This window comes from Mauremys mutica, chromosome 3 (genome assembly GCF_020497125.1).
Source record: "Mauremys mutica isolate MM-2020 ecotype Southern chromosome 3, ASM2049712v1, whole genome shotgun sequence".
Lineage (NCBI taxonomy): Eukaryota > Metazoa > Chordata > Testudines > Geoemydidae > Mauremys > Mauremys mutica.
In genome coordinates this window covers 171,275,877-171,303,212 of record NC_059074.1, presented here as the reverse complement: position 1 = coordinate 171,303,212, position 27,336 = coordinate 171,275,877, and the positions used below count along the sequence as shown (strand labels likewise).

Here is a 27,336-nt window from a genome sequence, read left to right as displayed (position 1 = left end):
CTCTGCAGTCTCCCCTTTAACCAGCTCCTTATCCACCTCTGGATTTTCATTTCGATCCCCAGCTTTTCCAATTTAACCAGTAATTCCTCGTGCGGTACCGTATCAAACGCCTTACTTAAATCAAGATATATTAGATCCACTGCATTTCCCTTGTCTAAAAAATCTGTTACTTTCTCAAAGAAGGAGATCAGGTTGGTTTGGCACGATCTACCATTCGTAAATCCATGCTGTAATTTGTCCCAGTTGCCATCGGCCTCATGCTCCGTAACCACTCTCTCCTTTAAAAATTTTTCCATGACTTTGCATACTACAGATGTTAAACTAACAGGCCTGTAGTTACCCGGGTCACTTTTTTCCCCTTCTTGAATATAGGAACTATATTAGCTAATCTCCAGTCAAACGGTACAACCCCCAAGTTTAGAGATTTATTAAAAATCATCGCTAACGGGCTTGCAATTTCACTCGCCAATTCCCTTAATATTCTAGAATGAAGATTATCCGGGCCCCCCGATTTACTTCCGTTTAGCTGTTCAAGTTTGGCTTCTACCTCAGATACCGTAATGTCTATCCCCATATCTTCATTCCCATCAGTCCCTCTATCACTATTCCTTAGCCCTTCATTAGCCTCATTAAAGACCGAGGCAAAATATTCGTTCAGATATTGTGCCATTCCAAGATAATCCCTAATCTCCACTCCGTTTAAAGTTTTAAGTGGTCCCACTTCTTCCTTCTTGGTTTTCTTCCTATTTATATGGCTAAAAAACCTTTTGCTATTGGTTTTAATCCCCTTTGCTAGGTCCATCTCCACCCGGCTCTTTGCCTTTCTCACTGCTTCCCTACACCCTCTGACCTCAATAAGGTAGGTTTCTTTGCTGATCCCTCCCATTTTCCACTCTTTGTACGCTTTCTGTTTTTTCTTAATCACCCCTCTAAGGCCTTGTCTACACTACAAGACTATTTCGAATCTACTTAAGTCGAATTTGTGGATTCGACCTTATGAAGTCGAATTTGTGTGTCCACAGTAAATACACTAATTCGAATTTCTGAGTCCACAGTAACGGGGCTGGCGTCGACTTTGGAAGCGGTGCACTGTGGGAAGCTATCCCACAGTTCCCGCAGTCCCCGCTGCCCATTGGAATGCTGGGTAGAGCTCCCAATGCCTCCTGGGGGAAAAATGTGTCGAGGGTGCTTTTGGGTAACTGTTGTCATTGAACCGTCAATCACGCCCTCCCTCCCTGAAAGCTCCGGCGGGAAATCTGTTCGCGCCCTTCTCTTGTCAGTTACAGCGCGTACGCCACAGCACTGCGAGCATGGAGCCCGCTGCGATCATCGCTGCACTTATGGCCGTTGTCAACTCCTCGCACCTTATCGTCCACCTCTTCCACAGTCAGCTGCTGAGAAATCGGGCGAGGAGGCTCCAGCAGCGCGGTGAGGACAGGAATTCACAGAGTGGCGCAGACCTCTCACAAAAGCAGGGTACGCCGCGCCGTGGAGATCATGGTGGCAATGGGTCAAGTTCATGGTGTGGAACGGCGATTCTGGGCCCGGGAAACAAGCACGGACTGGTGGGACCGCATAGTGCTGCAGGTCTGGGATGAATCACAGTGGCTACGAAACTTCAGGATGCGTAAGGGCACTTTCCTTGAACTGTGTGACTTGCTGGCCCCTGCCCTGAAGCTCCAGGACACCCGGATGCGAGCAGCCCTGAGTGTGCAGAAGCGAGTGGCCATAGCCCTCTGGAAACTTGCAACGCCAGACAGCTACTGGTCAGTAGCGAACCACTTTGGCGTGGGCAAATCTACCATGGGGGTTGCTGTGATGCAAGTAGCCCACGCAATCGTTGACCTACTGCTCTCAAAGGTAGTGACCCTGGGAAACGTCCAGGTCGTCATAGATGGCTTCGCCGCGATGGGATTCCCAAACTGCGGTGGGGCTATAGATGGGACTCACATCCTTATCCTGGCACCAGCCCACCAGGCCAGCGAGTACATTAACTGAAAGGGCTAATTTTCAATGGTGCTGCAAGCACTGGTAGACCATAGGGGACGTTTTACCAACATCTTCGTTGGGTGGGCGGGCAAGGTTCATGACGTGCGTGTGTTCAGGAACTCTGGTCTGTTTAAACGCCTCCAGGCAGGTACTTTCTTCCCGGACCACAAACTAACGGTTGGGGATGTGCAGATGCCTACAGTGATCCTCGGGGACCCAGCCTACCCGCTAATGCCCTGGCTCATGAAGCCCTATACAGGCGCCTTGGACAGAGAGAAGGAACTCTTCAACTACCGGCTGAGCAAGTGCAGAATGGTGGTGGAGTGTGCTTTCGGACGTCTCAAGGGGAGATGGCGGAGCTTACTGACTCGCTCGGACATCAGCGAAAAGAATATCCCCGTAGTTATTGCTGCTTGCTGTGTGCTACACAATCTCTGTGAGAGCAAGGGCGAGACCTTTTTGTCCGGATGGGAGGTTGAGGCAAATCGCCTGGCTGCAGTTTACGCTCAGCCAGACACCCGTGCCGAGAGAATATCCCAGCAGGAAGCGCTGTGTATCCGGGAGGCTTTGAAAGCAAGTTTCCTCGGAGAGCAGGGTAACCTATGACTCTCCACTTGCTTTCAAGAGAAACTGACCCTGGGCCTGTGTCTGTATGTGTCGATTTCGATCTGCGGTTACATACCCCGTTCTCCAAGTTTCCCCCACTTCCAAAGCACATTTTAAAGCAAATTAATTGTAACACTCATTATTAATAAATCTTTGTTTTACTTTGCATTTCTGTTCAGGTGTTGAAACATGGACGCATACTGTGCTGGGCACAGTGTGCACTGATGTACAGACCGCTTGTTCCATAGAGGAATGACATCCTCCTGCTCCTACATAGGTCTCTGGGGTGGGGGACGGTTGCAAGTGGTTGTGCATGAAGGGGAGGGTTTGCAGGAAGGGGCGGGTTTGCAGGAAGGGGCGAGTGGTGCCTTCTTTGGATAGGGGTTTGGATGACGGCAGTGGGCTGCGGGTTTGGGCGTAGGAAGGGGTGAGGGGTGTGGGGGAAGGGTGAGTATCTGTCCGTGGATGAGGGCTCTTGTTGGGGCTCAGGGCAGCGGAGAGGCTCGTTGCTACGGTGGAAGTGCATGGTAAGGGCAGCGTGCCTTAACATTAAGGGGGTGGCAGGCGCTAGGACCCTGGACAAGCATACACATCACAGAATGACCCGGGGCAGCATACACCACACAGAGTGACCCTGGTGCCTACTGACTGCAGTGTGTGTGTGCCCTGCAGTTGATCATGCCCCCAAGTCTGTACCCTGGTAATGTAGGCTATACCGTGCAATTATAAATCCCCTCCCCCCCCATACACAAAAAAATCCTCTGACACGAAAGACGTGACCGAAACAGTGAATAACAGCAAACAGCTTTTAATAATCTAATACACAGTGGAGGGATGAAACTTGGATTTGGGACTGGGTGAGTCTGTAAGGGAAGCATTTCTACAAATTTATAGCGTGAGAGGTGTGTGGTACATTAGCGCTATGCAGTGGTGCAGTGACAGTTCTCACGGCCCCTACCGCCCCTCCGTCTTGTACTTTTGGGTGAGGAGGGGGCAGGACTTCTTGGCGGGGGAGGGCGGTTGCAGATACACTGCAGAGGGGCTCTGTCCTCCTGCCTGCGGTCCTGCAGAACATCAACAAGGCACCGGAGCGTGTCCGTTTGCTCCCTCATTAGCCCAAGCAGCGTTTGAGTCGCCTGCTGGTCTTCCTGCCGCCACCTATCCTCTCGTTCAATGTGTGTGCGATGCTGTTGACATAGGGTCTCCCTCCACTGTCTCTGCTCTGCCACCTCGGCTCTGGAGCAGGCCATCAGTTCCGCGAACATCTCGTCCCTAGTCTTTTTCTTTCGCCACCTAATCTGCGCCAGCCTCTGCGAGGGGGATGCCGGGGCAGTCCGGGAAAGAGCCGAAGCTGTGTGATGGGAAAAGTAACTGATTTCCTTGAACAGATACATGTTTGCGAACAGTGAACACAGTCTAGTCAGTTTCTCTGAACAAGACCATACAGGGCAACAAGTCTCACGAGATCTCAGGACAAGTTCGAGATTTTGGAATACGATCTCATTGGCTGCGGCATTGCACAGGAGAGTGGACAAGTGGGGAGAGACAGCTGAATCCGTCTAGCAGACAGTCCTGGTAAGCCTTACAATACATTCTGCTTATCAGTTAATGGATAGCTGTGCCCTCCTGCTAAAGGCAATCTGGAAATCATATACTCTGACCCTTTTCCAGCCACTCCCGCCAGTGCACGGGAAAGATCAATGTATGCTTTTCCTATGTGGCCTAGAACACGTGGCTGTTAAGCGAGGGTCATTGTTATGCAAAGTAAAAGTCAACCATTCACAACAGTAACAATACACTAATTGCCCTAATTAGATGCAGCATTTCATGAACGAGATCACCCTGAGGCGGGTCCCTCGGAGTCACAAAGAGCGGATGCTAAGGGAAGCCCTGCAGAGACCAGGACCATATGCGGCCATGCTTGTGGAGGCGATGATTCCCATGTACGTAAGGATGTCCTGGCGCGGAAGAGTGTGCTTCCACGGAGCACCCAACAAGGCACCTCTCCCCAGGAACCTCCTGCGGAGGCTTTTCGAGGACCTAAATGAGACCTTTCTTGAATTGTCCCTGGAGGATTATTGTTCAATCCCTATATGTGTGGACCTACTTTTCATATAGTTTTTCATTGAAAATTTTATATATAGTATTTCTATTTTTTATACCTGTTTTATAAAAAATAAATGTTTACATGTTTCTAGCACTTACCGCCTGATCCTTCCCCTGATTCAGAGTCCGGGTTAACGGCCGGGGAGGGTTGGTAGGGGATCTCTGTGAGGGTGATGAAGAGATCCTGGCTGTCAGGGAAAGCGGTATTGTGTTCGCTGTCGCCTGCGCCGTCCTCCACAGACCCTTCCTCATCTTCCCCATCGGCGAACATCGAAGAGGAACTGTCCAGGTTCACTATGCCATCCACTGAGTCCACGGTCACTGGTGGGGCAGTGGTGGCAGACCCACGTAGAATGGCATGCAGTGCCTCGTAGAAGCGGCATCTCTGGGGCTGGGCTCCGGAGCGTCCGTTTGCCGCTCTGACTTTTTGGTAGCCTTGTCTCAGGTCCTTGATTTTCACGCGGCACTGCATTGCATCCCGGCTGTATCCTTTCTCTATCATTGCTTTGGAGACCTTCTCGAAGGTCTTTGCATTCCGCTTGTTGGAGCGCAGCTCCGACAGCACAGACTCCTCACCCCACACACCGATCAGATCCAGGACTTCCCGGTCTGTCCATGCTGGGGACCTCTTTCTATTCTTGGATTGGCCGGACTCCTCTGCTGGAGAGCTCTGCATCGTTGCAGGTGCTGCGGAGCTCGCCCCGATGTCCAGCCAGGACGTCAGATTCAAAGTGCCCAGACAGGAAAAGGAATTCAAATTTTCCCGGGTCATTTCCTGTGTGGCTGGTCAGAGAATCCAAGCTCGGACTGCTGTCCAGAGCATCAACAGAGTGGTGCACTGTGGGATAGCTCCCGGAGCTACTAAGTTCGATTTGCATCCACACCTAGCCTAATTCGAGCTAGCCATGTCGAATTTAGCGTTACTCCACCTGTCGGGGTGGAGTACCGAATTCGAACTAAAGAGCCCTCTAGTTCGAATTAAATGGCTTCCTGGTGTGGACGGTTGAGCGGTTAGTTCGAATTAACGCTGCTAAATTCGATTTAAAGTCCTAGTGTAGACCAGGCCTAAGACGCTTGCTCATCCAGCTCGGTCTAAAACTGCTACCTACGAGCCGTTTTCCCTTTCTCGGGATACATGCCTCTGACAACTCCTGCAACTTCAACCTGAAGTAACCCCAGGCATCATCTGCCTTTAGATCCCTAAATATGTTAGTCCAATCCACTTCCCTAACTAGTCGCCTTAATTTAGTAAAGTTAGCCCTTTTGAAATTGTATACCTTAGTCTCAGATGCAATTTTGATTATCCTCCCATTTATTTTGAAATGAATTAGCTCATGATCACTTGAGCCAAGGTTGTCCCCTACAACTATTTCCTCAACAAGGTCCTTGTTACTCACCAAAATCAGATCTAAAATGGCATCCCCCCTCGTCGATTCAGCAACTACTTGATCAAGGAATTCATCAGCTATCACGTCTAGGAAAAGCTGAGCCCTATTATTATTACTAGCATTTGTTTCCCAATCTATATCCGGGAAGTTAAAATCCCCCATGATCAAACAGTTCCTATTAGTATTTACCTCCTTAAAAACATTAAAGAGCTCTCTATCCATATCCAGGCTAGATCCCGGCGGTCTATAGCACACCCCAATCACTATCCCAGGGGAGGCTCTAGTAGTTTTCTTCCCCAATGTGACCATTGCCCAAACAGACTCCGTATTATCTATTGCATTGCTAGTTATTTCGTTACATTTCACCTCATTATTGATATACAATGCTACTCCCCCACCTTTACCTTTGCATCGGTCTTTCCTAAACAGCATATAGCCTTCCATACCTGTACTCCAGTCATGGCTACCGTTCCACCATGTTTCGGTTATTCCTACGATATCCGGTTTCAATTCCCGGACCAGGAGCTCCAGTTCCTCCATTTTGTTACCTAAGCTTCTTGCATTGGTGAACAAACATCCTAATTTTTGCAGTTTGGCTCTTCTCACCCTTTTCACCCAACTTGGTAGGGACACAGTACTACCAGTATGACCTGTCGATCTAGTATCCTCCCCCCCCTCCCTTCCTTACACCTAACCGTCCCCCTCTGGCTATATCTGTTGTTATCCTGTTGTTCTCACTCCCAATGTATAAATTTGGCGTGGAGAGCACCTGGACCTCTCTGTAAGGGGCAAACTACCTCCTAAGAAGTGATGCACACCATCAGCCCCAATGCCTTCTTTGGAACTCATGTTTATACATTCAAAGGAAGAGATTCCTATACCCTTACTTACATTGAGTAGGGCCTCACTCTGAAAGTCATCTCACTGAAGCCAACAGAACTACTGATAAAGTCAGAGACCATTCATCAGGTATAACAGTATCAGAATCTAAGGGCACAAGCAAAGATTCCTGCCCTCAGTTGTCAAATACACAAACACACCTTTTAAAAACCAAACAAATGAATAAGCTGCACAGATTGCAGCCCTTATGACTCATGTGTGCTTGCATGCTCTCTCTCTCTCACTTGCTCAGAAGAGAGAGGTGGACAATTAAAAGTCCTTTAGGCTAGAAAACTTTGGTTGGAGGGATGAAGAACTATTTTAGTTTAACAAAAAAAAACATCTGTGGCTTCACTCTTAGGGAAACACACATCCTGCTGTGGGCACATGTGCAAGTATTCTATACACCTGGGTGTAAAATTACATGAGCAGATGGCGGTCCAGGCCACATACAAAACTACCATAAATATCAGGGGGGATACTCAGACCCATCTCAGCCCAGCCTTTTCATGGTGGATGTTCCCAAATACCATATCAGAGTGGTTGGACAGGGAACAGGTTCTACAATATCTCTGCCCAGTTCCTATTTGCCACAAATTTCAATGCATGGTTAAACTTGCTCTATTCAAATGCCTGATGATTCAGCAACACATCCACTAGGACTAGCATCCTCAAACATTTTCCAGACTCATTTTAGGTCAGAGACTGTTTCAAACCACTTCTTCACCCACCCTCCATTTGTCATGGTCTTACTTCCCTGTGACAGTCACAGCTACTGCTTACAGGAACAGCAATACTAGGAAAACACTGACTTTTTAAGCAGTCTTTTTATGCAATTTAAACAGCAAGAAAAGAATCAAAGCCAACTCCCCATGACCTACCTGCTCTCACACCACCACCAGTGTGTTCCCCAAACCAGTTTGGGAACCTCTGACCTAGGGCCTTGTTCCTCCAAAAGGAGTTAGGCATGTGCATTCTACCCCAGACATCAGTAGGACTACTCACATGCTTAAATGATTTATTGAGATAGGGCCTAGAAGAAAGCACCCCATGCACTCAAGAAGCTTGGCTTCAAGACCTGCTACCCTGTCTGCTGATCATGTCATCCTGCTACAAAGCAATGACCTTGTGCGACTGATTTGCGGTCTTGCTCCACATAGAATGTTGTGGGTATTTTCTACAGCCTCTAGACCATAAAAGTTGAAGGTGTAAGGCTTGGAATGACTGCTATTTAAGAAAGAAAAAAAAAACTAAGGACACTAGAAATTAGCAAAAACAAGTTCATGTCTTTCCTGTCTCAAAGCTGACTTTATCAATAGAAAGAAAGGAAGATGTCTACTCTAGACTTGGAATTCCAAGGAGATGGGAGCAATTATACAGCTCAGGCTCTCCACTTATTCCTTACCAGGGTGACGCTGAAAATGTTGCAACATCAGAGAACAAACACTTTAATTGCAGTTGGCCAAACCCTACTTGCAAGTTCTGGCTTTGGTTAAGTCTAAACTTTGAGCAGGGGGTTGGACTAGATGACCTCCTGAGGTCCCTTCCAACCCTGAGATTCTATGATTAAACAGCCCTAGAGACAGGAGTTGTAGATATCTTAAGCATAGAAAGGACGGAGCAAAACCCCTCATTTTCCCAAACACTGAACTCGACAAGTCAGATAATGAAATAGATGATAGATAGATATGTTCCCAGGGAATGTATCTATTTCATTAAACATTTCAAGGGGAAAAAAATCAGTGTTTCATTTCAACATTATTGTTTTGACTAGTTATCATTTAAGCCAAAATATTTAGACTATTATGACATGACATGTCTGTCATAATATAATGAAATGATCAAAGTGTTTTGACGTTTACATTACACATAATATCATAAATTATAGTGTAACCGTCAAGTTGAAACAAAATTATTTCAGCCTTCTTAAAATGAAATGTTTCACTTTTTCAAAAACAAAGTTTCAGAACTTTGATTTTTCATCACAATTTGGAACTTTTAAAGCAAAATGGTGGATGCCTCATTGATAACCCAGAACTAAACAGCTGATGGTTTCTTTCAGCATTGAACTACAAGGATCAGATTGAATAGATTCACTTACTTTTGAAGAAAAAAAATACAATAGCCTCATTCTCCTCTTACACCAATTTTACTCGAAAGACTTACTCAGCATTTAGTGAGAAGCAGACCCATTGTCTTTGTCTTTTTTTTTTTTTGCCAGAATGATTTTGTCCTTCTTTGATAGTGAAGCCATCTAATTAGTCTGCATTTACAAGGTAAATTAAGTTGAAATTAAAGGGGGAAGAATGATAGATCTGTAAAAATTTCATTTTTCATTTAATTTAACTATTAACTATTTGACTGAGAAAGCATATCTTGAAAATGGAATTGCGTCCCAGTACAACATTATATCAGTAACCCAAAGCCATTTTTATAAGCCATGACGCAATATCAGTGACCTGACATACAAGCATGATTTATGACAATTGCTTGCCATCTGCCTCTTGTAAATCATTTCACTCACTGTGCAAACTCAGAATAGAAGTGATATTGCTGCAAGCTATACTTACTCAGGATAACATTTACAGGAGGAACTTAGTAGATTTCCCACTATATCATGCAACAGACCTTGTTTGAGGCTAGGCCCTGCTTTTGCAAGAGAACCTTGGCAAGCAAGCAGTCCTTCAGACAGGTATTCTGCTGCAGTTCTTGCTCAAGGCAGAGTAGAGAGGTTATGTTACCTCTATAGTTGGCACTGGTATGCCTGCTGGTGGAATACTGTGTCTAGTTCTAGTGCCCACAATTCAAGAAGGATGTTGATACATTAAAGAGGGTTCAGAGAAGAGCCACCCGATATTAAAGGCGTAGAAAACATTCTATATAGTGGTGGTTCTCAAACTGTGGGTTGGGACCCCAATGTTGGTTGCAATCCTGTTTTAATGGGATCGCCAGGGCTGGTGTTAGACTTGCTGGGGCCAGGGGCTGAAGCTGAAGGTCGAGCCCTACAGCCTGCAGCTGAAGCCGAAGCCAAAGCCAAAGCCCAAGCCGCACCACCCGGGGCCAAAGCCGAGGGGCTTCAGGCTGGGGCAGTGGGCTCGGGCTTTGGTGTGGGCCCCACCCCGCCTAGGGCAGGGGGGCTCAGGCTTCAGCGTAGGCCCCCCTGCTTAGGGCAGAGGGGCTCAAACAGGCTTGAGCTTCAGTCTCCCCTCCTGGGGTCGTGTAGTAATTTTTGTTGCCAGAAGTGGGTGGCGGGGCAATGAAGTTTGAGAACCCCTCCCTAATAGTGATACGCTAAATAGACTGAGCTTTTTGAGCCTAACAAGAGAAGGTTAAGGGGTGACATGATCACAGTCTATTCATGGGGAACATTTAATAAACAGGCTTTTCAATCTAGCAGATCAAACTATAATGTAAGCCAATGGCTAGAAGATGAAGCTAGACAAATTCAGACTGTAAATAAGGCATAAGTTTAATAGTGAGAGTAATTAGCCATTGGAACAATTTACCAAGGGTTCTAGAGGATTCTCCATCACTGAAAGTTTGGATCTTTTCCTAAAGCTCTGCTCTAGGAATTACTTTGGGGGAGTTCTGTGGCCTGTGTTATACAAGTGGTCAGACTAGATGATCACAATGGTTCCTTTTAGCTTTGGAACCTAGTGGGGAGACATTTTCTTGTCTCTGAGTCTGTAGAGAGTCACTTATTACAATAAGTGTATACACAGATATATACCGCTAAACATCAAATAGACAGATGTGTGCACTAAACTAGAGAGTGAAATTAATCTACACACAAGGAAATAGCAAATTGGCAGTGTTCTTGTGATTGTGTTCCTGTGTCTCATAATATTTGAGGGTTTTCTTAAAGCACAACCTGCTGGAAAGAAGAGATTGCATGAGAATCATAGTTTTACTCATTTTAAATTAAATGAAGTCTCTAGGCCTCATGGTTGGGGGCGAGAAAGCTTGAGGACCCAAAGAGTGTACCCTAAAGGCTCAGAAACCAGAAGGCAAATAAGAACCATGATTTTAAAGCCATGATTTTTAAGCAAGGTCTTATGCTGTTTTAGGGTCTGATCATGATTTTTGAACACTTGAGATTGACAATATTGAGTCCAGGGCACTCCACTCTCTTTTGCCCCTTAACACCCTTGCAACACTGGGCCCCAATATGGAAATGAATGCAACTCCATGCAGCAATAAGAGTTTGCAGCTGTGGACTCCTTCACAGGACTGGGGCATTGACTTGTACTTGTCTAACTAGTGAGTCCTAAAACATATTCACTTTAGGGGCTGGATACTTTATCCAAATTTGTGTTGCCTACAGCATCTCCATATTTGACTCACATTTTTTGGTTTCAGCTGGGCCAGTATCAGAACCCTGTCAGAGCATTTGATACAGTGCTGTTCTGCCATTTTCTCAGAAGCACCAATGGACACCCATGGTGGCAGATCTGTGATAAAGGCTCCCTGGCTAGTCTTGGACTGAGACAGGGGAGTTCAGTATGTCCCAAGGTCTGTTTCAAATACCCTCACATCTACTCAGCAAGCGAGGTCAGACAACTCCATCTGTCTAGTATACATTCTATTTATGGATTTTGTTTATCCAAGGCCCCTAGAATAGTCCAGTGATAAAGAGAGTTAGTGGAAATAATTGGATGGGCAGTGAGTATCATTCTGTCATCCAATATGGTATCTGAGTCAAACAGGCCATCTGTAATATTACCTGAAACCAGATGCACTATGCAATAAACATTATTTTGTGATTAAACATATTGGGCAAGATTTTCAAGTATGACTAATAACTTTGGGAACTCTAGTTTTAGGTGCCTAACTTGAGAATCCTAATTTTTCAGTGGTTGGGTGCTCTGCACTTTTGAATGTCTGGCCACTTTAAAGATGGTTCAAGCGATACACCCAAAAATCACTAATCCCTTTGATAATATTGGCCTTACAATGTACACCAAAATATACATATAGTAACTTTGCACTTAAAGTCATCCCAGTTCACGTTGTTTTGTTGTTACATTGCTGATCAATTAAAGAACATGCTCGTTTAAAGTTGCGCAATGCCCCCTTATAACGTTGTTTGGCAGCCACCTGCTTTGTCCACTGCTTGCAGGAAAAGCAGCCTGTTGGAGCTAGCTGGTGGGGGCTTGGAACCAGTGTGGACTGGCAGCCCCCCTATCAGCTCCCCGCTCCCCTAAACAGGGCCGGCTCCAGGTTTTTTGCTTCCCCAAGCGAAAAAAATAAAAATAAAAGGCGGAGTGCCGCTCCTTGAAAAAGGGCCACCCCAAGCACATGCTTGAAACGCTGGAGCCTAGAGCCGGCCCTGCCCCTACGTTCCCTGTGCGGCAGCCACCCAGCAGGCTATCAATTGCAGGGCAGTTCAGGTGTCCCTCCCCCGACTGCCATGTGCTGCTCCTACCCTCTGCCTTGGAGCTGCTCCCGGGAGCCTCCTGCTTGCTGTGCGGGGGAGGAGGGGAGAAGAGAATGTCAGAGTGTCTCCCTCCCCCCCCCGTTCCTGCACCCCGCTTATCCCATCTCCATAGAGCGGGTGGGGGGACAACACATGACAGGGCTCAGGATGGAGGGAGCTCGCTGGCAGCAGCTGCTGTCTCAACTTGCTGATCTACTTTAAAAGGCAATGTACGTAAAGTGGGGTCAGCATACTTAAAGAGGCAATGCGCATCTCTCTCTCACGCACACAGTGTGTGTGTCTCTGTCTGTCTACCATGCTGTCTCCCCTCCCTCCATTTGTGCTGCCTTGTAGAATGCGAGGCTACATTAACAACAATGGGTTAACCCTTGAGGGTTCATCATTTAGCAGCAAGGCATTCCCTGGGAAATATCCCACCCTCTTCCACCCTCTAACTTCACCACATCAACCAAGCTTCACAATCATCATTGCTGTGTACAGTATTAAATTGTTTGTTCAAAATTTATACTGAGTGTGTATGTATATATAAAAATTTCCCTGGAACCTAGCCCCTGCTATTTACATTAATTCTTGTGGGAAAATTGGATTAGCTTAACATCGTTTCCATTAAAGTTGCATTTTTCAGGGACATAATTACAATGTTAAGTGAGGAGTTACTGCATTGAATATTGTTTATAAAGCAAGAAGAAAAAGCCAAGTTATTTTGATTGCATATCTATAGAATATGTGACTGGGTTGCAGGAATATATGGGTTTGATATCAACTATTAACAAGTGTGAATGGTTTTTTAAATGACCATTGATTACAGTTGCAAAACCATTTCAAATAAAATGTTAGAGGTTGGATGAAGCAAGATTCAAAGAAAGCCCTTGTACTTTATCAACTTTTTTCTGTGACAGTTGAAGTCACTGATTGAGCAGCAAGCAGTCTCTCACTCTTCAATTTTTTGCACAATAGCTAGCATGTGGACAATGTTTCTGACATCTGGAAACAAGTTTTCCAAAAAAAAAAATGGTTACATTGGGCCATTCTGAGTTGTAAACATAAGTTTAATGATCCTTTCAAGATTGTTGCCATAATAGGCAGATATAGTTTTCACTCTGTAAAATCAGCATTGTAGAATCTAGCAAAACAAAAACACAATTAGATGTGTCATTACTAAGATTTTCCTATAAACTCTTGTTTTTCAGCAAAACAAAATATTGTACAACGTTATCTAGAACAATTCTGCACTAAATTCTAATGGGCCACTAGAGAAATAGATATGGAGCCTGAGACAAGATACCACAAAAACACAGAAATTGTCAGTTTAAAAAAAAATAGCTCTGTGAATGAAACTGAGTATTCTAGAACAGGGGTAGGCAACCTATGGCATGCGTGCCGAAGGCGGCACACGAGTTGATTTTCAGTGCCACTCACACTGCCCAGGTCCTGGCCACCGGTTGAGGGGAATCTGCATTTTAATTTAATTTTAAATGAAGCTTCTTAAACATTTTAAAAACCGTATTTACTTTACATACAACAATAGTTTAGTTATATATTATAGATACATAGAAAGAGACCTAAAAACGTTAAAATGTATTACTGGCACGCAAAACCTTAAATTAGAGTGAATAAATGAAGACTCGGCACAGCACTTCTGAAAGGTTGTCGACCCCTGTTCTAGAATTTTAGAAGAGGATAGCAACATTAATGGCTTTGTGAAAAATGTACAGTCATTCAATGAATGCAAGTGTTCATTTGTGTAATATAAAAGAGTAAGACTTGGACTTTCCCTGCTCACCCCTATCTGGCTAGTCCGTATGGTGTGGATCTATACATCAGGTCTCCAGATTTATGCAACTTGTGTTCTATCTGGTCATGAATGACATGTGTTAGGTTTCAGAACTAGAGCCCAGTTCTGAAAGCACTTAGGTACACAAGTAGTTTTACTCACAAGAGCAGTCTCATTGCAGAAAGGTGAAGGCAATGGGGCTACTCTTCTGCAGTAGCTTCACTAACTATATTTCACAGGGAAAAGGCCTTACACAATGACCCTCTCACACTCAGCCCCAGCCTGTGTCCACTGTGGATTTCTGCACTGGACCATACAGGACACCCCTTTTGCCCCCATTGTGGCTACTCCATCAACAGATCCCCAGCAGACCCCCTATATAGTGTTTAAGTGATGTGCAGGTCTTTGTGCTGGCCCTCCGCTCCAAGGACAAGTCTCACCCTACACGAGCATGAACTTTGTGTCTGCTAATTTAGACTCTGTAGGTCAAGTCCAAGTCTATTAATTGTGTTCTATATAGGTTGTTATTGGGATAAATTAAATGTCTTCTGTGCCAAGAAAATGATCCTTCTTTCCTGAGCAACCTCACTCAAGGTAACAAGGATACCCCAGTCGCATTCCAGGTCTCAGTGGCTCCTGAAGACATATGCATTTGCAATACAAACAGAGGGCAAAATTCTCCAATTTGTTCCCTTTACTTTGTGCCACTCAGTGATTCTGGCCATAGCAGGTGTACAACTGTTTGAGCCTACCACGTCAACCCCTTCACTCCCCTTTTCCTCCCTCCCTGCCCTGATCTGGCATGGGGGGAGATGGGGAGGGATGTGCTGAGAGGCAGAGGAGACAGAACAGACTTCCCCTCTGGTTATCCTTCACCAAAGTAACTTAGAACTGGGCCCCATTTGCTTTGCCAACTATCAGGGCCAGCAAACAGGATCAGAAGATCACAACCAATTGCCTGTGCCCCATTCCCTGCCTGTGTTCAGACTTAATGGGGATATGAGCCCCAAAGCTGTTAGAAGTCTCTTACAGATAGAGTCCATCCTATGCACAGCTGTCATGACAATGTAAGGATGCAAAACTAATTCAGGTCCTAGCGACTGTAGTAGACCGACATGATGACTTTCTAATAGTCAGGAGAGAGTCTATTCCCTGTCACCGTTCCAAAAGTGCTGGTTTAAACTACTGGAGGAGATCTGCCCGGTTCTAGGGAACCTTTGGAAGGCACACAGATCTAATTTCACCCCACCTTGCAGCCTCTAGCTTAACAAAATGTGTCAGGCACAGGGCCAAGGAAGGGGACCAAAGAGAGCCTCAAGACTAGTGGAGTGAAATGACTGCTGCTCCCCCATGCCTATCACATCTTAGAGAAACTGAAGGATAGGGAAATAGTGTCCAGCTGTGACATGATTCTATTAATAGGTACAGTGGATTGCTGAGAAGTAAGAAGCCTTTATATTTATAGTAAGTTAAGTAAGCCTGTGATCCCAGAAGAGCTGATTTCAGAGAAGAGCAATTTTAAAACAAAAGTATTGGGAATTCATGTGTTTTTTCCAGTCCTGGACACCCCAGAACAAGACTGACAACTTGATTCTGTCTCACTCTAATTTGACAGCAAACGTCTTTGTATGAGGTTGCAACATTTTTCTGAAGGCGTACAAAGGCGTTTTACATCTAGTTTATTCACCCTATTACCAATTCCCACCGCCCCCACACACACGTTTTCCATGTTTGATTTCCTATCAGCCCTTCTGGCTTCTTAAACCTAATGGTTTTCTTTAAGATTTTTTTCCTCAAAGAAACTTTAAAAGAACTGCCCTATACAAAGCAATATAGCATGTTTACTAATAGAATTATGTCAAATCTAAAAGAAAATATGTTCCCACATCTGCTTAAATGTCTTTGGATGGCATCTGAATCAATAATCCACTTGACTTTAAAAGTTGCATGTTTTTCCAACATCCCTTCAAAAGTACTCTTGCCACTTACAGTGCTCCTGCCATATATATTTTTGTCTTTTTAACGGAACTTCTAAGTTACCTGATCGGCTCACATCTGCATTAAATAACCCCAATAAATCGCATCACATATTCAATAACTTCTGACTACAACATTTTAAAATGTGTTTGGCCATTTCCAAATTAAAGCAAAAGTAACTATTTCAGCTGAGCAACAGATATTTAGATAGAATTCTTTTTCCAGTCAGAAATGGATGAATTTTAAAAATAAATAGACTTTATGGGCAACTGTTAAAACTGCACGGGCCTCAGTATATCACATCACCCTAAGGCGTCTACTGTAGTCAGAGTCTTTCCATTGATTTCAACAGGCTCTAGATCTGGCCCTTAAATCAGTGCAAAGAATTTTGACTTTTTCTTTAAGGCTCTTAGTGTAAAAAAGTTAATGAAGTGGGATGGTGGGAGAGAATTTTTTTTATTTTGTTAATTAAGGCTGGGATTTTCAGAGCCAAGAGTCAATGGGGGATGGGCTCCTATTTAGTCAATAAAAATATATAATTACATCACAATTTTTAACTGTTATAATGATCTTGTGTGTGAGAGAGACTTTACTTTTAAAAAAGGATTTTAATTTATGTACCCGCCTGAAAAGTTTACCCCAGATCACCCCTTTGTGTCTGTAATTACAGCAATCTCAGCTAGCTGTATTTTTTAAAAAGGTTTGAGCTGTCTGTCATACCAAAGACCAACAATAGTTTCCAAACAGTTGTAACAATATTTTTTTAAACAGCTGGATCAGGGTACAGCAACTAGAGATGGGGACCGCCTGGTTTGGATTTTGCTAACTTTATAGAATGGTTGCTTTATGGCTGTGCATTAGAATTTGTTTAGCTTCATGTCTCAAAGTTCAAAGGTGTTCATTATTTTTGCATGACATTAGCACTTAGAGGTCCAATGGAGCTCAGGGTTCAGTTATGCTTGTGCCTGTACAAATCTTCGAATTTCAATGGGGACTGGGTGCTTAAATACTTAGAGGATTTGGCCAAAGTGACTTACCAAGGTCATGCAACAGGAAGCCTAGGTTCTGTTCCTCGTTCTGACCCTAGCATGGTACCTATTGGTCCACTATAGCATGGTATTTATTGGTCCACATGGTACCTATTGGTCCACTGATGAATTAAAACTAGAACCATTTATCTCCAACAAAATAAGCAAGATGTTGCTTCTATTTTATAATGTATTCCAATCCAGTAGAATGAGTAGATCATAAAAATAAACTGAAGAGATCAGAGGTTCTAGGACCAGGTGTCAAAAGAAAAGTGGGACATATTAGTACAGTAATTCATTTTTGAAGATAAGCTAGGTATAACATACAAAAAAGGCAATATTAATGTTAACAGTAACTTCCAGCTACTGTGTCACTTAGGACAGTGGTTCTCAACCATTCCAGACTACTGTGCCCCTTTCAGGAGTCTGATTTGTCTTCATTCCCCCAAGTTTCACCTCACCTAAAAACTATTTGCTCACAAAATGAGACATAAAAATACAAAAGCATCACTGCACACTACTTCTCACGAATTGCTTACTTTCTCATTTTCTCTGTATGAAATTTTAGCTAGTACTGATTTCACTATTGCTTTTTATGTAGCCTGTTGTAAAACTAGGCAAATATCTTGATGAGTTGATGTACTCCCAGAAGACCTCTGCATACCTCCAGGGGTACACATACCCCTGGCTAAGAACCACTGACTTAGGATACATCTACACAGTAAAAAAAACCTGCAGCAATGAACCGGAGAGGCCAGATTTGCACTAAAAATTACTGGGTAGACATTTATGCTGTGGCTGGAACTCAGGCTCTGAAGCCAAAGGGCAGGGAGTGGTTTCAGGGGATAGAGCTCCAGACCAAGCTCAAACATCTACACACCTGTTTTTAGTGCCATGGTGCCAGCCGAAGTCTGTAGATGCGGCCTCGGAGACTTGCTGTCACGGGGTTTCTTTTAGCATGTAAACATACCCATGGGCAACTTGATAGTACATAAGGCAGAAGAGAATATGACTTGTTCTTCCACAGTCATATTGGCTACTGTTTAAGTAAATTCTTTTGTTGGTGAAAGATGCCAGGTTGACAGTACAAGAAAGCAAAGCCCTCTGGTTTCGGATTGTGGGGTGAGGACCCCCTCCCCAAACACTGGAGTCTATTACTAAAACTCCGACAGTTCTTCAAAGCCAAGTACACTGTTTTTTATTAGTATCTTACATTTACAGACTAATGAGCAGGAATGTACAAGGGAATATTTTCTGCTACTTTTCTAACTATTGTGAAGTTTTTCTACATATTCTTTATGAAAATATGCTTATGATATGAATATGGCATAACTGAGATGTACTTTATGCAAGATCTTGTAAGGTATCATTGGAAAGGTTATAATTTACTGAACGTGTTTATCCCATTTATATGCCTGTATCATTTCTGTATCTGAAGTTACGAATATTGACTATGTACCTGTATTTCAACTATGCTACTTTGGGTGATGCCCACTGCTAACACTTCAGGTACAACAATGGAAAAGCTGGACAGGACTGATGACCCATCAGCAAGGACAATGAACTGTGAAAAGGCTTGGCTTTCTGTAGACGCTTCATACTGCCACTGACTCATGGATGCTGTGATACTACAGAAGCAGGTGGTCTTGTCATATGATATTAAACATTACCTGGGACTTCTCGTAACTTTATACTGGAAGGGAAGGGGGGTCAAGTTTGGGAATCAAAGGATACCTGCCTTATGTAAATCCTATTTAAGGGTGGAGAAGAAGGCAAACATGACTCCTCCTCCCCATGGCCTGTCTGCCCAAGAAGAAAGACTACTAAAGCCACCTGAAGTGAAGGGGGTGGGAGTGGGGAGTTCAGACTGAGACAGGAGTCCAGTCTGAAAAGACATACACCTCTACCACAATATAATGCTGTCCTCGGAAGCCAAAAGAATCTTACCGCGTTATAGGTGAAACCGCGTTATATCGAACTTGCTTTGATCCGCCAGAGTGTGCGGTCCTGTCCCCCAGCCCCGGGAGTGCTGCTTTACTGCGTTATATCCGAATTTGTGTTATATCAGATCACATTATATCGGAGTAGAGGATATAACTGGAACTCTGAACTACAGAAACTTTGGAAGGGGGTGGGGGGACCACCACAATATGGGGGGGGGAGGACAGGGAATACCTTCCTGACTCCACCAGGTGACCAGCTGAATCCAACACATGTCATTTTAGGAACATAAACGATGAACCAAAATACAATTTAATTACAAATGACTCTTCCCAAAGTTATTCGTGTGCGTGCGCACACATACACACACACACACGCACACATATTATATGTTTGGTTACATTTAAATGTTTATATTCAGCAACTAGGGGTGCAACACAGCCAAATGGGTATTAGGCTGTGCTATCAGCATAGCAATGAAAGCTGACCTCACGATAGTGAATAACTTATCCAAGATGGCAACAACAACATAGTGAAGAGAGACTAAAATAAACCACCCCAGGGACCCCACATAGAACATCAGCAAAACAGTAACAAAAATATCCTCTTGACGCAGTGAAACATCTGTTGTTAAACATGACTGAAGCCAATTCAATTAGGAAACTAAACAAGTCTGATAAAATGTGAGTTGGTCCAGAAAGCTTGTTATCAAAAACAAAGAACGTCAGTAAAATTATTACAGATGGGTGACTATCTTTTGATACTTTTAAATCACTGAATGGTTTTACTGTAAAAGATACCTGGGTACTGCAGGTAGGGTTTTCTGGATTGTTCTTGGCTTTTTCTACCTGTTTTGTAGATAAACAGAGGACTTCAGTTTCCAAGGCTGTCAGATGTAATACTTCTGAGTGGAGACTTCATTTAAAATAATAAAGTTTGGATTCTACATTTTTCGTTCTGTATAGTCACTTGCCTTGTCAAACAACCTCAGACAATGTAGTTACATGGGGTACAAGGTGTTGAATTACAAACAAGCATTTAAACCTGGGCCTGTATCATCATTTAATATTATTCCATTTGTGGCTAGTTTACAATAGGAATTTGTGACATCAGTTCACTGCTAATATTCTCTCCACATGCTGAGGACACTGACTTGACAATGTAGAATTGCATATATGCTTATTTCAAAGGACTATTATATTCACATAGTAACTTTGAGAGTTTTCCCCTAAATATTACTGATGAATCATTAATGCAGCCAATGTCTACTTGTCCTTGTGACAGATGTTCACTATCACAATATTTTTTTTTAAATGGTACGTGTTTAACTCTTGACAGAAATTTGGATACCGATCAAGACATACTAACGTGGGAACTGCTAACCTACTTGGGTCAAATTCTCTGTGTCAGTTGAAACAACTGCATTCAAGTGAAAAGAGCTATGCCAGCCTACACCAACCAATATTTAGAGTCAGGAAGAAAAATTAAGTACTTATTTAAACGAGCAGATAATAGCTCCCACTTCATTCAAAATGAGAACTGCTTTGATACTTGGGGTGAACTAGTGCTGTGCTGAGATTCTAGGCCCTTTAGCGAGGACAATCCAAAGCCTTGGGTTTCTTTATGACAATTAAAATAGGCCCCCAGTTCAGTACCTAGAAACATATAATGTTGTTGACATTCTACAAGACAACTCACATCCTTAAAGTTAAGCATGTGCTTAAATTGAGGCCTTTATGAACATATGGTAAGATATGTTCCCAATCTTTAACAGTATATTATTTAAGAGAGAAAAAGGAAAGACAGTTCAGGCAAAGGAAGATATGGAAAACAAGGTGAGGATTCTTACAAGGGAAACATTTAAGGATGGATTTGAAGGAAGCAAGTGGGCTGACAGGAACCATAAAGAGAGAACATTCCAGTCTGTAATGGGAAAGAAAGCAAGGTTCCCTTTCAGGAAGAACTACAGATTCAAATATACATAAGCCTTTCACTTAAATACAGTCTGAACTTCATGATTAATTCAGGGACCAGGAACACAGTAGCACAGAGTATTCTACAGTAGGAACGGGCCAAACAAAACCCGATGGCATACACAACTAGCTGAGATGTGGATATTTTACACACTATCCCTACCTACTAAGATGTTCTTTTCTAAGCATTTTGACTACAAAGGTTGGAGTTTAGCAATAGTGTTGGGAAAATTCTGAAGATCTAGTTTTCCAAAAGCTTTGTTTTGCCATGTCCTTCCCCAACATACTTTTCATCAGGACACATGTATATAGTAGGGTGATGCACTCTATGGAGGTGAAATTTCTAAAGCACACCAACGTGCTGTGCATTAATTGGTCCATGAAGACTGCTGGTGCACTTTAATGTAGTGCTGTTTGAAACAGTACTAGGTTAACAAACACTAGTTTGGGAACCTTTAGCGCACACTAGCACAGTCTACATGAACCAATTAATGGCCAACATATTAGGGCACTATAGAAATCACATCCCCATACTGTACATTATCCCACCTTATTGACAGCCCTCAGAAGAATGGAGGAAAAGAGAGCTTTTTCTGTTGAAATAGAATTTGTGAGGCTTTTAGGAACTTGTTTTCAGGCTGCAAAAAAACTTATACAAATAAGCAGGGGTGGGAAAGGAAACCAGTACCCTTCTCACCAGGCCTCTGGCTACACATTAATACTTTAAAAGGCTGTCTTCCTGAAAGCCTACCAGGTGAAGCATATGAGTCTTCAGGGAAGAGAGGCAGTTGGATATGATTTCCTTAAACCAGTAATATTCTGTTTTCCATTCACCCAGCACTGTATTGGAGGGGCCTGGAGTTCTGTTTTGTTTGTTTTAAAATCATACCTTTTCCAGCCTACTTTTCTCCTTTTTCTACCTGCTGTGCCTGTTACTTATAACTTCTATTTTCTGGAAGGTTGTTTACAATCCCCATCAGCTTTTGGCTGATGTTTCTCACTTCCCTATCAGAGAGACAACAATAGAAAATCTGTATGAAGTAGGATTAAATAGATTCAAGTTCAGAAATGTGTATCCTATTTTCCCAAAATTTGACACATGTACTGCACATCAACATCTTTGCAACATGCACCCAAGTGTTATAGGAGGGGGCTGTGATACCTTTCTAATATTCTATCCACAGAATGCTATTATTTTGTCAATTTTTATGGAATGTGGGAGGTGGGTGGGTAAAAGTTGATTCCAATATAAATTCAGTCTTTAGTCTTCTCTGGATGTTCAAAATGGACTGGGCCCAGTTCTCGATTCTGTTACACCAATTTTAAATTGTTCTAAGCCCCATTAATTTCAACTGGTGTAACAGAAGTAGAAAATTAGGGCTAGCTGCCATTAACTCTTTCAGCATAAAAATCTGAGAATTCTTGTATTTTTACACATTGCTAAAAGGCAGTATACAGTACACCCCCAGAGACCAGTTTCTGTTCCAGCTATGCCCTCACAGTTAGCTTTGAAGTTGGTTTCAGCTTTGAAGACTTGCTTTATTAGAAAAATAAAAGCTAAAATTAAACATTTATTAAGGGACTACTTGAAATACTTTTCCTAGTGTTTGGCTGTTCTTGAGAGCAAAGCAGTGGCAAGTAATATGTTATTACATAAAAAGTGGTAAAACCTAATTTTAAAAATATAGCTGACTTCCATGGGTGGAAGATTTGTAATAACTAGTAGCGCCACAAGGCATGTGAAGTAACATCAAATATCAGTGCAAAGTAACAGCATCTTTCAAACACTGATTAAAAATGTCAATTTTGAAATAAGCTTTACAAAACATACGAAACTTTTGGGTTTTATTTATTAGAGGGGTAACCGTGTTAGTCTGGATCTGTAAAAAGCGACAAAGAGTCCTATGGCACCTTATAGACTAACAGACGTTTTGAAGCATGAGCTTTCGTGGGTGAATACCCACTTCATCAGATGCATGTAGTGGAAATTTCCAGAGGCAGGTATAAATATGCAGGCAAGAATCAGTCTAGAGATAATGAGGTTAGTTCAATCAGAGAGGATGAGGCCCTTTTCTAGCAGTTGAGGTGTGAACACCAAAGGAGGAGAAACTGTTTTTGTAGTTGGCAAGCCAGTCACAGTCTTTGTTTAATCCTTAGCTGATGGTGTCAAATTTGCAAATGAACTGAAGCTCAGCAGTCTCTCTTTGGAGTCTGGTCCTGAAGTTTTTTTTGCTGCAGGATGGCTACCTTTAGATCTGCTATTGTGTGTCCAGGGAGATTGAAGTGTTCTCCTATAGGTTTTTGTATATTGCCATTTTTATTATGACTCACATAATCCTGCAATACTCATTTAAGATTGGCCAACACTGATCAGCCCATCTGATCTTAGCTCTAAGAATTTAGAACTTGTTCTTTGCCTTTAGTCCAAAATAGCCCTAGTTTGGGGACTTCTGCGGTAACTTACTTTAAAACCACACACACAGGTTTATTTTGTAAAATAAGAATTAAGACTGACCTTTATTTTTGAGATCTCCTCCTAACATGCCCAAAATAGACCCTTGGCTTTGGCCCTAAGTGGTTATTAAAAATAGATATTTGATTTCTCTAGCTCCCAAAGCTCTGAATTGCCAGGAAGACTGACTGAAGGATAAAGTAGTGTTGACAGTGGGGTGCCTCAAAGATCTGTATTAGGCCCAATACAGTGTATGTGTTTATTAGTGAGCAAGAAAGGGACATGAACAGAGAGGTGGCAAAATTTGCAGATGACAAGACTATTTAGGTTCATCAAGTCCAGAGATGACTGAGGAACTTCAGAGGGACCTAAATAAGTTAGGGGAATGGGCAACACAAGGGCAAATATAATTAAATGTTGACAAGTGTAAAGTAATAAACACCAGAGGGAGAACTTTAGACTACTCAGACACCTCCTGGGGTTTAACATAATGATGAGATCAGGAAAGGGGCTTGGGTAGCATTGTGGACAGCTAAATGAGGACCTCAGCTGCAGTAAAGAGACTAAAGATGTCAAGGTGCATAAGGAATGGAATTGTGAATAAGGAAAGTATTATGCCTTTATTCCATGTGAGGCTGCACCATTGACATACACCATGAACAGCTCTGGTCATCTCATTTTAAGATTAAAAGATGTACCATATATACTCGTTCATAAGCCTATTTTTTTTAGTAAAAAAGGGAAGCACCCGAGAAGGGGGTCGGCTTATGAACGGGTATAGAGAGGGAGAGGTGGGACACAGCCCCTCCCCTCAATAGAGGGAGCAAGGAGAGGCAGCACAGCCAGGAGAGCCAGACGGGAAGAGGCAGGGCCAGAGTCTCTCCGCTTCTGGCCATGCTGCTCTCCCCACAGCCTCCAAAGCAGCTGCAGTTCCGGGGCTGGCAGGCTGCAGCCATGCCGCTCTGCCCCGCCCCCCAGAGCACGCTGCATCCGTGCCGCCCGGCCCAGCCCGCTGAAACATGCTGCGACGGTGCCGCCCGGCCCAGCCAGCTGGACCATGCTGCGACGGTGCCGCCCGGCCCCACCCCCCAGAGCACGCTGCATCCGTGCCGCTCGGCCCCACCCCCCAGAGCACGCTGCATCCGTGCTGCCCGGCCCAGCCCGCTGGAACATGCTGCGACGGTGCCACCCGGCCTGCTGGAGCAGCTCCAGCCAGGTCAGAGACATCCTCCCCAGATAAGGTGGGAAGGGATAGGATGGGGAGAGTGTGCGGATCCTGGGCTGGGGGTGGGGTCATGTGGGGAGTGGTCACGGGGGTTACTCTCCTGACCCCCAGCTTCTCCCTCCAAAAAACATTTCCCCACCAGTTGCTGTCCCGGCCCATCAGGGTAAGCAGCTGGCGCGCCGGGACACTTTGTTTACTTAGGTTTACCTCCGGGCCTGGGGATGCTCGAGGTAAACAAACCATCTCGGCCCACCAGCAGCTTATCCTGATGGCCCAGAAGCCAAAGTTTGCTGACTTCTGAATTATAGGGTTGGCTTATGAATGGGTCATAAAAATTTTCCATTTTTATTTATCCATCTGGGGGGGCGGGGTCAGCTTATAAACGAACCGGCATATGATCGAGTATATATGATATTTGGATTTGAATTTGCCAAGGAAATACTTTTTCCATCCAATGTGAAATTAAACTATGCAACTCATGACTCTAAGACAGAGGTTCCCAAACTGTGGAACATTAAGCTCACAACAGTTTAAGAAAGTGTTGTGTGAACCAATAAAGTTTAGGAGCTGTTACTACAGATGTTGAGGGCAAAATACCTAGCAAGATCTAAAGAGATCCTGGATGTAGAGTTGAGGAAATAATTGATTTCTGTTCAGGAGCCAAAATGAAAAAAAACTTCAAGTTTTGTTTCAGATGCAAAACAAAAACATTATTTGAGCTAATGCTGGATGTTGTTTGTTTTGGGTGGATTCACTCCTCTTTAAAAAAAAAAAAAAAAGCTAAATTTTTAATCAAGAGTTGAACTATTTCAAGTGTTGAAACAAAACTGGCTTTCAAAAAGTTTTTTCCTCTTTCCCCCCCAGCTGAAGCTATTTGCCAGATTGACCTGAATTTATGAATATAGTCACCTGAAACTGCATTTTTTGGTGAATAAACTATTTTTTTGGGGGGGCGGTTATTGACCTGGCCAGCTCTAACTGGTTGTTTAATAAGTCTAGCCAGAGTTACAAAATAGTGCTAACAGATTTTGGAAGAGATATTAAACCTCAAGGTCTAAACCAAGCTCTAGGTATTTGGGTTTAGCAGGAGACTCATGGGGCTGGAAGGGACCTCAAGAGTTCATTTAGTGTAGTCCCCTGCACTCAAGGCAGGACTAAATATTATCTAGACCATCCCTGACAAGTGTTTGTCCAACCTGCTCTTAAAAATCTCCAATTATGGAGACTCCACAATCTCCCTAGGCAAATTATTCCAGTGCTTAACCACCCTAACAGTTAGGAAGTTGGAAGTTTTCCTAATGGCCAACCTAAACCGCCCTTGCTGCAATTTAAGCCCATTGCTTCTTGTCCTGTCCTCAGAGGTTAAGAACATTTTTTTCTCCCTCCTCCTTGTAAGTACTTGAAAACTGCTGTTGCACCCCCCCCCCTCCCCCCGCACACCCACACACACTTCTCTTTTCCAGACTAAACAAACCTATTTTTATTTTCAATCTTCCCCCAGAGGCCATGTTTTCTAGACCTTTAATAATTTTTGTTGCTCTTCTCTAGACTTTCTCCAATTTTCCCACATCTTTCCTGAAACGTGGCACCCAGAACAGGACACAATATGTAACAGGCAGATTATCCCACATCTGCTTAATATGAGGTTTCTTCCAATTTCCTCCGAAACATCTGGTGCTGGGTGCAGTCAGAGACAGCATATTGGACTAGACAGGCTATGGGTCTGATATAGTGGGGCAATTCCTATGGATGGTTTGGTCAGGGTTTCTTTGGTCTATCAGTTTTCCAGCAATACAAAATGTGCCAAGGACCCAATTCTGCAAGCCATTTAAGCATGTGCTAATACCAATTAATTAAATTTCTCCAAGCTCAACAAGTACATTCTCTTGGGATCCTGTTCTGCCAAACTTACTCAAATGGAGTAGTACCTTACGCCAAACCCAGTCTCACAGAAAATGGTGGGACTGCTTGTGCAGTAACTCCCTGTTAGAGTGATAGATTCTACGCCTTTGTCAGGCCCAAGCTCAGCAAAACAATTGAGGGAGAGAGAAACCAACTGTAGCTGAGTGGTTCTCCAATTTGTCAAGGTCATTTTGAATTCTAATCCTGCCATCCAAAGTGCTTACAACAACCCCACCCAGCTTGGCGTCATCCGCAAATTTTATAAGCATACTCTCCACTCCATTATCCAAGTAATTCATGAAGAAAGAGAAAGAACAATCCCTTTCTCTCATCAAGGGGCAACTGCAAGTTCTGAAAGTTAGTCCTTTGCTATTACTTTTGAGGAGGTAAGAAAGTGTTAGCAAGAACTGAGTGAAAGCCTGATCCAAAGCTCAGTGGAGTCAGGAGAAAGATTGTCAGCTTTGGGACAAGCCATATATCACAAAAGAGCAGTTGTGGTTTACAGCTATTGTGGGGCAATTTAACTAAGCTGCCAGAAGACAATAAAGAAGAAATATATGCTGAGTGGTTTTGTAATTTATCCGATATACAAATGAAGATAAGATGGTCATGATTGTCTAAAACATTATGAAGCATGAAAATGAACATTTTTCCTAACA

At 43.5% G+C, this 27,336-nt stretch overlaps 1 long non-coding RNA gene across 2 annotated transcripts in view; it reads right to left on the bottom strand.

The window, feature by feature from the left end:
* Window positions 1-27,336, bottom strand: part of LOC123367580 — a 134,636-nt gene that overhangs the window by 63,866 nt on the left and 43,434 nt on the right. The window lies entirely within an intron of this gene.